We start from the raw sequence: 12,408 nt of genomic DNA on the forward strand, positions 1-12,408 counted from the left end.
TTTCCCCCTACACACACACACACACACACACACACACACACACACACCTTACCCCATGTTCTCTCACTCACTCACGCACACAGAAAGAGTAAAAAAATAAATAAATAAAATTAAATAAATAAATATCACCTGCTCATACAGCCTCCACACAATCAATAGGCGGAATGTGAGTGACAACAAAGCCAATTCCCATTTCAGTCCAGTGCGACTGAATGACTGCATACAAGTGAAGCCATCACCTGCGGGGACACTCGCCTGCTATTTCCCTCAAATCCTCACAATACTGAGACCAAAATGGAGTGCAAGGAAGGGGTAAAAAACCAAGCCAATGGAAGGGAAATTATCCGACAGTAGGAGTGGATGACAGTGCAAGACAGACCCGCAAACAATTGGATACTTTATTCTGGAAGAAAACTCCTCATAATTCTTAATATACATTCTTACACCCTCCGCAGACCTATCCTCTTATACCAGCACTTTACTTGATCTCCACCAAGCCAAGTGTGAAAAGTACAAGATTCAGCTTGAGAATGGTGCGAGCCTGTCACTTCCAAAAACATAATTCCTCCATTTGGATAGCTGGTGAAGAAAATGAGACTGAGCATCATTATCTTTGCATGGAAGTGCTCTGTCCATTACACTGGTGAGCCATCTAGGTGCACACGCACTTGCATCACTTCATAAAACCCTTGATACCACATTAGTGCAAAGTCACAGCTCTCCCAACCCATAGACATTAAAAAGTGACCACCAAAACCATTAAAACTCATTCCACCCAAATCAGACATAAAGTGGGTTTGATGATGCCATCAAAGGGTTTATTACTAACACTATAATCTAATCTAAACCACTTTAATTAAAGGGTAGTAAGAATAAAAACACAGTGAATCTAAACTATCATCCATCTGACAGTGTTAGAATCAATAGATGATATATTTCTTTACAGCCTGATAAGCGATTAAGTTCAGATCAGCCTATAAATGATGTATTCATTTATATTTTTTGTATACCCACCACTAAAATGGATTAAAAAAAAAAAAAAGCGGAAACAAGTAGCTCACATATCTGTCCCCTTCATATAATCAAGGTCAGCATTCTGGCAAGTATCTCTGCCCCCTGTAGACCTTCCAGCAAAACTTAACAGGATGCCTTAAATCTCCCTGCAAATTCAGTGGAAGAAAATCACACTTCCCTTTCTCTGAGTTAGGTCCAAGTTTCCTCTTCACAGGGAGGCAGAGCCTAATGTAAAGAGAGGCCATGAAAAAAAACAGTGGGCGTTCAGAGAATGTATCACAGCGGAACAGACAAAACCAACAGCTCTGGTTGCCTGAAGATCCCCCTAGTACCTTGTTTATTCATTTCTGAGGGGGGCAGGGTTCGTGCCACAGCATATCAAAGTATGATTAGCCACAGAAAGGGATGGCTGCTTGAAACAGTGAAGCAGAAAAGAAGATGGGAGGACAATTTTAAACTATACTATACATGTTATGGTTGTTGGCCAAAGGGATTACGTTGCCACTCGACAATTTAAAATGCAATAATTTTTTTAAATTTCAATGCGGTTTCTCACCACCAAATGCTGCAACCTACAACTATTTTCAATAATGATTATTGTTTGTTATTTCACAAAATATTAGATTAATTGTTCAAGCAATAAAATGACAGAAAAACTTTTGAGTCTCCAGGTCTTCCAGTAGTTTTTCTGAAATATTTAAAAAGAAAGAGAAAAAGAGCCCATTTTACTACATTTGAGACGTTGAAATCTAAAGGAATTAACCAATTCAAATAGTTTTTTTTTAAATCTTACTTTTTAAGAGATTCCTCATGTACATATCTTTTTTTTCTTTTTAATTAAGAATGAGTATTGAACAATTGCTCATTAGACATACCCAAGGAACCATGGTTCTTTACTTACAAGATCAGTGCACATTTTCATTGTGTTTCTTTATTATATAAATACAGGAAAATGCATTTAATTCTTATATAAAAATTATGTTCATGTCATATCATTCACGCTTGTCCTTTATGAGAGAGGACGTTTCCGGGTAATGATTAATGTTATCTTTGGCCAACATCTGCAGAGTCAACAAGCTCTGACATGCCTCTAATGACACTGTGCTGTGTCACCACTTAATCTGCTCCCAAGCCATGTCAACAAACAGAACAGGGACTCGGAGAAGCTCACTTCTTGCCCAATTCACAGCAGTGTTGACTGCCTCCCAATGTTGACCTTCACTTTGTGATACAGAGAACTAAAACTGAAGAAACAGAGAGAGGGAGGCAGAGGGGGAAAAGTGTGTTATGGTCTGAGAGAGGGGAGTGAGAAAAGAGCTTACACAAATAAAAGGAAAACTCAAGGCTTGAAGTGTGAAGCAGTGAGATCAGCTTGGCTAAATAGAGAGCATTTGACGTCAGTCTGTAACAGAGATATGGGTTCAGCACAGACTGAATAGAATAATGGCTAATGGATCTCCAATCACTGCATGTCCATCTCACCTAATACATCTTGATGTGCAATGTATCCCCTGTCAGAAGCCAAGATACAACCTGAAAAGTCTACATCTTCTGTCCGCCAAACTAATAGATATAAAAATGCAGAGAAGGAAGAACAATTAACATTAATATTTAATGCAAACCTGATAAGAAGTACATCTAGCTGACATACCATAAGGTAAAGAGCAGCCAAAAGGTGCACAGACACTCAGGTGCTTCAGTTTGCAAAGACAGTATCTTAACTCCTGCATAAAGGAGAGGCAGTTGGAGAATGGTGTGCATCTGATAGCCATTCTTTTCATTCTAAATGGTGGAAAGGGTTCAGGCTAAATATGAGCCCTGTAATTGCACATGTGAACTAAATGTTTGAAGGAAAAAAAAAAAAAAAAAAAGATCATTGGGTGACATGAGTGAGAAATTCACCAATCATTCATCATCTCAAGGGTTTAAATACAGGTATTAAAATATTTCCCTCATTACTTTTTAGCAGCTGAATGACGGTGACAAAATGAAGTGGCAGCATAAACAAAAGCAGGTGATGGCCGATAGGACAGGCTAAATACTTTTCTTCAGGGTGGGTGGCCACTCAAGCTCCTGCTTGGTCTAGATCATGGGAAACGGGCCAGAACCGACTGCTAGATTAAAGAGATGACGAGCAGGAAGGTGGAGCCTGGTCCTCAGCTGTAACAACTCTCGCGATAAACTTCCCTAAAGTTGGCCATATGTAGCCGACCACATCCTGTCCTCAGCCTCCTCCTCATGCCCTCCCTCCTTGACACTGCGGTTGCCCTTCTTTGAGAGTGTGAATAACAGTGAGTCAGTACATTACCACTGTCAGACTGAGTTTGACCAGCAGTAGGTGATCTTTTCAACAAATAAACCTTTAAAAGGAGCGCAGGACCCTCTGAGCCCCAGAGGATTTAGCTCTGCCCCTCTTCCCAATCCTTCCCTTCCACACTGAGTGACATAAATAAACGACGACCCTCTGTGTTCAATCACCAAAGGCCCTGGCAACAGCACTTCTCCATGGAAACGCCAGAGTTACGTTGTGTTCAGAGGCATGGAAACTGTGCAGGAGGAAATGGGATTGGGGGGGCAATCCATAGGACACTCATCAAAAGGCTACTGTTGTTGTCACTTTTCTGTCTTTGTCTCTGTATTGATGTGCGTGTACCAAAGTGACTCAATCACAGCGGGCACACACTCAAGAGACTCATTACAAGATTTACAATCCCAGTCATCGCACTACAAAGCGAGCATGCACACACACACACACACACACACACACACACACGCGCACGTTTTGTTTGTATTTATTCCTGAACAAACATTACTGAGCTTTTGAGCAAACAAACAGGTCTTACAGACACAAAAACAAGTTTGGGCTGGCCCTCTAAGTGTTTTAGTAGGGCACAGGTTCAAGGTTAAATAGGTAAGAATGACACCAATCCAATCCCTAATCTGTAATCCTGTTAATGTCGACACTGCAAACAGTACCAAATGTGCTAATGCCAGCTCTGTTACTATGTGGGTTGCCTTAAGGGGATTAAGAAACAAGACACAATAGACTGGGGAAGGCGTGGACTGAAAACTGTTGAAGAGAAGGGTTGAAACTCCTTGGCTTGATTTGATGTTGCATGTATTGTTCATCTAGGGGCCTTTAATGAACCTGCAGTTTGAGGGGATGTGACAACTGTGTTTGAATTCTCCACCAGAAGCAGTAATGAGCCAAGCTATAGCAAATTCCTGCATTTGTATTCATCCTCTTACCTCCCCCCCCCAGTGAGCTATAATGTCAAAATTTTGGAATAATTTTCATATTTTGAAGTAACTGAAACAACAAACACACACATGAGAGCAGCAAGGACTCGCCTTCGAAAGAGGTTAACTATTTTCCTTAAAGCTGGCTTGGCATTCAACTGTACACAATCAATCAATCTGAAATTTGAATTCCATTTATGCATTCATTGTAGCTGCTGTGATTAAAAGGCTCAGGCCGTGAAATACTGTGCAACATGGTGGTGTATCCTCTCTCCAAGCTCCCCCCCCCCCCAGCCAATCTGAATGCGCAAGCAGGCAGCTCGATTTAAGCTACAAACATTTACACCGACACTTCCTTCTCCTTCTGTCTCATCAATTCATTTCATGCCAATCCGTGAAGGACAGAGGACTTGGGAAGGAAATGTAGTTTTGCTGTCTAATTCTCGAGAAAGTGACTTTCAGGCCATTTCCCTTACCAAACCATGCGGCTGAATTATCACATCATTTTTCAGCACCTCAATTTACTGTCCCCAAGACTGAGGCAATTTCACAGAAGAAAAATGCCTTCCCGTATTTCTCCCGTGCCCCTCCAGTAACATCTCAAGGCCCCACTTGAAGACCTCAATCCCAGTGCTGTCATAATTGAAATGATTGCAATGTTATCCGTTGACAGGCTAATGGGAGAAAGAGGCAGAGGCTGATCCTCAAAGCCAGACAACATAGTGCAATGTTTTCCAAAGAGCAATTATGAGCAGAATGGGAAGGCAGAAAAAAAGTGTGTTCATTGACAATTAAAGTGAAATGGGGCATCTTAGCTCCACTACTGTACTGTTTATGCTGCACCAGCCAGAGCGAGGTTCAACCTGTAGGCTTCCATTAGGGGGATCATGTCAGATCTCATCAACACACACATCATCTTCCATGAGGATAACCTGAGCAGGCACAGGCATTATGGCATGATAACACATTTATATTATGTGGAGACCATTAGGACCAAGATGGATAAAAGCAAGGAGGCCAGAGAATAAAATATACATGGCACTCCCTCAGTCTTTTTCATCTTAGACAGACTCCCAAACCTCCTGTTCTCTTTAAATGTGGCCTCTCATGCAGCAGCTGTAGGGACACAGGGATCTGAGAGAGGCACGTTGTGTAAAATAGATTATTTCACAGTGGGAAAAACAGTGTGAATGAGCTGTGGGAGCCATGGGAGAAATGTTGTGGGGTGGAGACTAAGCAAGGAAGGGTCATTAGGGAACAGTGAAGCTAAGATGTGAAAAGGAGACTCTCTTCAGTGGTATTACTCCCCTGGGCTGTGTGGATGAACGGCAAGAGTGGAACCTGTGCCTTCATCAATAGCCTTGGCCACCTCTATGCAGCACACACACACGCAGCTCACTATTACCACAGTACATCTATTTATAGACACTGTGCCCCATTTACTGTCGTGGGGACACAGAATCTGTAGATTAAAAGAAACAGCTGAAAATAGGGAAGGCATCATTTGCTTTATTAGCTACTGAGTCAAGGACTGTCAAGAGAAAAAGGAAAAAAAAGGTACATTAAAAAAATAAGAATAAAATACACACAGCCCCAATACCACATCTAAATTACCTGTGATCTGATTCATGTGATTACACGGTGGACCAATTAATCAACTGCATAATAAAAAGCTGGACTGCTTAAGCCATCGAGAAAGAGAAATAATTGACCCCACTTCGAAGTCCCTGCATATGATGACATCACAGACTATTAGCCAGCAGTCACGATGAGATCCTACAGTGTGTGTCATTAAAATACATAATAATTTCTTTCCTTTGCCTTTTTTGATGTTTTGACATCATGCATATGGATTTACCACAGGGTTGAAAGAAATTACGCCAGTGGCATGTTTATGTTTGGAAATTATTGGAAGGACCTGAAGAAATGAACTACCCCCACCCTGGACCCCTAAAATCTCCTCCTCTTCCTCCTACAAAAAATAAAAATGTAGACTTCTGAGGAAATGGGAGTTCACTCAATTGGATTTCTGAAGGGAGAAATAGGCTTGTAGTGCCTTGGACAGCCAACGCAAGGCACGGGGAGGTGGTGGCAGAGAAAGGAAGGGGTCCGGTCATTTATCATTTTTGTCAGTCCTCGTGGAAAGGGGAGGTGGGGAAAGGGGGTGCTTTCATATAAATTGAGTGTAGGTGGAATCAATGTGGCGTTGCTGGTGAGAGCAGGGAGGGGTGAGGGAGGCAGATCAATGCTGTGGGGAGTGACTGTTTGTTCCAATTGTTTATCTACCGTCATCTCAGGACGTAGCTGAAGGACAAGGGAGCAAGGCGGGCAGCAGAATTTCTCTGCTGGGACTATGGATTCGTAATGGGTCGCCCCTTACACAGACAATCAACATCACTCAGATGTGAAAGTCATACTCTTTGTGGACAAGGAATGTGTGTGTGAGTGAGCGTGGGAGTTTGTAGGGGGGCAAGTGGCAAGTAGAGATAACAGTACTTGTTAGTGCGGCTTCATGCTGCAAGGTCCACCAATCAAATCAACTGCCTATTCAGAGGAGAAAACCTATACTGAGCTCCACAGAAACTCAGACTAAAGCACAACAGTTTTTTTTAAAGGCTTTTACACCTGCAGTGGAACAGCAATAACAGATCCGCTGACCTTATGTGAACCAGAGATGCTATCAAACACAAGCCAGGCTGATGATGACCACAATTGAATAAAAGAAAGCAATCAAACTAATAATAAAACCCCCCCGGCATGCTGTAACATGGGCTGTGGCACACACATAAACAATATAACTGTCTAAATGGCTCAATCACTCTGAGAGAGACTGGGGAATACAGCCAAGCAGAGGATGTATCTTCGGCTGTAAAAGGGATAAGTACACTTCCTGCTCATGTAATGATGATGAGCTAGATTCAAGAGGCCGCCCATTGGATTTCAGGTGTTATCATTCCCAAGGGGGGCCCCCAGCCCCCGCACAATTTTTTTTTTTTTTTTTTAATATACACCTCCCTCCTCCATCTTCTTTCATGTCCAGATAAGAAACAGCCCGCACTGATCCGACTGTGATTTGCACAGCAGAAATGCGTCCTCATGGGAATATCATGGTGCGAAAGAATAGCTGACACAAGAGATGAGATTCTGTTTCCCTGCCCATATTTTTGCCTGTAAGATCAAACAGATAGGATTTTTCCTCCTGCATGAAAACACACTCACAATCATCGGCTTGCTTTCAAAGCACAATCAAGAACAACAGATAAATGAAGAGAAGTGGAAATTTGTCTTGAGGGCTGTATAGACTGCGTTTTACATAAACAAACATTTCACACTTGACACACGCCCTCACTGTCATAATTGCATGTCTGAAAAGTCCAACTGCAAAGAAAAACCCAACTTCATGATTGTCTCATAGCAATGACTATAATTACACTTCCAACTGCAGCTCCAGTCATGAATCCTATTACAAATCCTGTGTGTTCTTTGAAAGTGAGGCTCTGCTCCAGCTTTTCTCTTCTCTCTCTCATACTTTTTGCTTCAGTTGTGGTTTTTCAAAGACAGCCGCAGCCAAACTCTTTTCCCCAGTTTTCCAACGTGGCAGTCTTCGCCCCCCCCATTGTTTATCTGTGCGATGACAATGACTCAACTGAAAAAGTTAATTCTAGAAATACATTTATTGATGAAATGTTGGATGACACAAAGCTAATGTGGGCAGTTTTCAGAGGTAAAACCATAAGATTAATGAGCACCAAGTATCATTAAGATGTGAAAACTTTTATATCTAATATAATAGATTATATTACAAAGAGCAAGAACAAAACAAGGAAAAAGACACTGAATTATACCTTTGCAAAGCTGTAAAGTCCATCCCTGTCAAAGCTATGACTATCAAGGCAAAAACAATCTCAGCACACAAGGCCACCAAGCAGCCTGTGGCAGCTCTGAAGTCTCTACAGGGTCTCATGGCGAAGAGATGGGAAGACAGTGTGTTCAACAACTGTTGCCTGGGTGATTCACCAGTCACAGTTTTACAGCAGACTGGCAAAGAGGGAGCCACTTAAAAAAAAAAAAACTGACATGACATTTCAGTGAGTGTTTGCCAGAAGGCGTGTGGGAGAATCTGAAACAAAGTTGAGTTAGATTTCACAGTGTGGTGAGACCAAAATATAAGTAGGGTATCATGGCCAAAAGATGGGCCAAGAACTACACACGGATGGCCTGGAGACAACAATTAATTAGCTGAAGGCCTTTTAAACTTTGAGCTTATGAATATATCGGACTCCAGGTAGTTTTTTTTATTTGGTGTACATGCACCGGTAGAGACCTATCTGTGATTGCTGCCTAAATATTTCAATCACTATTTTGTTGTTTCAGATCTGTATTTGCTTTATTTACAGTTTGTAGATCTTACTTTGACCCAGGACTTTTATTTGATTAATTACACTCACTATGATTACAATTTGTGAAACACCAAAACCTATAATAGGTCAGAGGAGGGTTAGGATTTTTTGGGCATTTTGCCTGCCAGAACGTCTATCTCCTCTCCCTTAAATCTCAGGTTCCTTAAAAAAAAAAAAAAAAAGGACTCTATCCCTTTCAAAGCTTTAACCAAGATGCTGCCACAACTTGAGTGTCTATTTCAGTGCTCTACCTGTACCAGACCAAGCTGCTTCCCCATCCTCTGTTCTCATCCTGGACCAGAGGGTGAGGCATGTGTGGGTGTCACAGAGCTGACAGGTCTATCTGAGCTCTGTCTACTGTGCTGGCTCTTCCCATTTCCCCTCTTCATTGCCGCATCTACAGCTGCTATTTATCCTAGCGTGACCACACACGCACTGACAAACACAGAGAAGGCAGTGGTTGAAGCCTATGCACAGGGTCAAGCTGACACATGGCTGTATACATGGTACAGGTCCTAGAGCACAACACTTTGAAATTAAAACACTGTTTAATTTTTTTCCTGGAGACAGGACTGCAGGAGCAGGTATGGGGGTTGACGGGTTTATTTATCAGGAAAGAGCCATTCTTCTCCCTGAAAGTTCAAGGAACCTCAGCCACAGCAAATCTCACATGCACATATACACAACCTGACTTTTAATGGTGTGCGTATGTACTATGCGTGTTAATGTGTCAATATGTGACTTTCCAGTGGGATTATGGGTACATAAACACAATCTAAAAAAGCAGACTGTCATATAGTTTGCTATCCATGTAAAATCTAAAATCTGTTTCCTACCACCCATCCAAAACAGGCCAGCAGCTGCCAAAGTCAATGTAGTTAAGGCACACACTGTCACCATAAACCCCATGTAACACATTTCTCATTTGATACGCCTCTCAGCCATTTGCTCTCCTGAGCAGACAAACAGCCATCTACTCTCTCTGACACACATGCACCCACAGTCACACACAGACACCAGTGTAAACTGACAGTGTACTTTCCCCTCCTGCTGGCTGTAACAGGTGTGGTGGGGGTAATGGAGTAGTAGGAAGTGGTAAGCTGATCCAGCCATGCAAGCCGGCACCATCTCCATTCTTACCAAAACATTCCCAGCCTCGATGCCATCCTTCACCTCCTGAAGGGAAACTTCCAATCAGTGCAGCAGATCAATACACCTTAGCCCCGAGACATGAGGCTCTAGAGCCAACTAGAAGCACTCAGCGAAAGTAGTCTATTGATCACAAAGGGTTAATGAGACCTTTGTGCCAGCTATGCTTTTTTGAGACTGCATGTGTGCGACTGAGTCAGTCAGCGGATTGATACAAATTGGTAACACACGTACAACTTGACTGCTGTTGCAGATTTAATGTGACTGTTTTATGGCCCATGGCCTAGCAGTATACACAAAGGTGAGGTAAACCTGAATGAAATCATGATAATAGCTCTTTGGTCAGGAGAGACCACAATGCCACAGTAAATCAGAGCAGACTGAACTAGACAACCAGAAAGATAGCAAACTTTTAAATCTTTTATCTCCGCTGCCAGTAAAAATATTGAGTATGATAAGGTTCAGGATGCCATGACATCTTTGGTCCAGTATCAATTATTAAGCATTGCCTTTTCTAACCCTTTAATTATACATCAGTGTTAGAATAACAAAGGCTGGGGACGCTCACCATGTTCCTGCTAACAAAAGCCAGGACAATTAAACCGGATGAGGGAACTTTAGCCTTTAGGTAAGGCTTGGAAGAAGACGGAAGCAAAAAGGCCTTCGGGCGGCTTTCTCCTGCTGTCGAGCTGTCATTTGTGATGTGTCCGCCTCAGCCACAGTGTGATCAGAGATCAGAGGGTTAACTGAAACTCTGGCCTATAGCCCTGTGCTTACATTATTCAACAGCTTGTTACAACAGCCTGCTCCCTGATCTCACACATGGAGCTGGAAACTCCTGGGAGGGGTACGCTGAGGACGAAAAGCCGGATTAAGAAAAAGGGGATGACAACGAGACCGGGAGGCTGGAGAGAAAAAAAAGATAGGAAAGAATGAGGGGTGGACCTGAGGGATGTGGGAGATGGGGGGGGGGGCAGATAGGTGAGGCGTGGAAAAAAAAATAAAAAAAAAAGGAGTGGGGATGAAAAGAGGTATTGAGGAGAGGAAAAGGAAGGATGAGAAGGTAGTGAAAGATTGTGAGAGTGAGCAGGTGGGCAGAGGGGAGGGATTGTCTTTCTAAATCTGCCTGTTGCTGGGGGAAACTGATCAGAACCACTAAACATGGAAGTTTAACCTTTGAATGTATACCTAATGTGTTAGCTCACCTTCGAACTTGGTAACAGTGGAGCATAAGTGTTCAGAAATAGCAAGTTTTTTTTCATAGCTTTTGTTAATGCAACGGTCTATTCCCTTACATCCCAAATATGATGAAAAATAAGTGCATCAAAAGATGTTCTGTGCCCTTGTGTCAAGAATGACCAAATCCATCCATGTCTTTCAGTCTTCACTGCCCCTCAGGGACAGTGAAGACTGAATATTGACTGGTATTGTTCAAACAGGTAACGCAACAAAATTCACCAGCTTTAAAATTTTCTGAAATAGTAGTCACAGGCACACAGTAACACATGAGTAAAACAACAAAGCAAACAGACATCAGATGAGCACTCAACTGACAGCGACCATGTTTTGGGAGCGCCCTGTTTATAGTCCCAAACTCGAGCCGCTTGCTCAGTGAGCAGGCTCCTTTGTTCATTAATTGATTGGCCTCCCCTGCTGGGCCTCAGTAACTAGGTTACACAGATCCATGAAAAGAAGAGGATTGGCCCCCCTGGTGAAAGGCGGAGGATAGATAGACGACTCCAGGACAGGAATCTCAGTGTTAATATAACTAATGGAGTGAGTACGACGGTAACTTTATTGAAATCACCCTCATCTAATCAGGGCAAGAAGCTGATGAGAGCAAAGAGGAGTGGAGGAGGAGGCTGGATGCCATTATGCAAGGGTGATGTCACAGTTGTATAAAGTGAATGGGCGATGCTACAGAAAGGTGAACTGATGGCTGAGAAAGGGAGCACGAGAGAGAGACAGAGAATTAGCATGATGTGCATTATTCAGCTATCACAGACAATTCTCTTCCAGGAGCTCCCATCATCCCATCACGTTCCTCACTGCCAACTTCTCCCAGCAAAGGAAGCGAATGTTTTCCTAAAATTATGGAGGCAGTTTAAAGACCCCACAGAGGATGCTGAGAACATTATTTAAGGGACGCAGAAATGTTTTCTTGAACTTTTTCAGGCCTCTGTAGCACGAGACTTCATAAAACTCAATGACTGCTGAGAAAGGGTAAAGCTCAGCAGCTAGAAACATGTTCTGACTTTGCTGTGATGTGAGAGGGAAGGCTACTATTCTATGAGTTCAACCTTTTGTTTCTATATGATAAGGTCATGGACCACAGATCAGAATAAGAGTGTCCTTTTGGGTTTTCATGCAACTCACTGCACTCCTTTTATAAAGTTGTCATACAGTTAGTCTCACTGGCTGATCATGACCAATGTGTGTGTGGGACGGACGGACAGACAGACAGACAGACAGACAGACAGACACACACACACACACACACACACACACACGGTCAAAAACAAACCAAAACCAGCAACTGATGGCTTTTTAATAAAAAAAAAAAATCATAGTTTTGGGTGGGCCCAAGATTTTTGTAGCTGAATCA

The 12,408-nt window shown here is 42.5% G+C and overlaps 1 protein-coding gene across 2 annotated transcripts in view; it reads right to left on the reverse strand.

Annotated features, from left to right (window-relative positions):
• Window positions 1-12,408, reverse strand: part of LOC115049887 (bifunctional heparan sulfate N-deacetylase/N-sulfotransferase 1) — a 39,157-nt gene that overhangs the window by 12,893 nt on the left and 13,856 nt on the right. The gene's annotated exons all lie outside the window — the stretch shown is intronic.

This window comes from Echeneis naucrates, chromosome 10 (genome assembly GCF_900963305.1).
Source record: "Echeneis naucrates chromosome 10, fEcheNa1.1, whole genome shotgun sequence".
Taxonomy (NCBI): Eukaryota; Metazoa; Chordata; class Actinopteri; order Carangiformes; family Echeneidae; genus Echeneis; species Echeneis naucrates.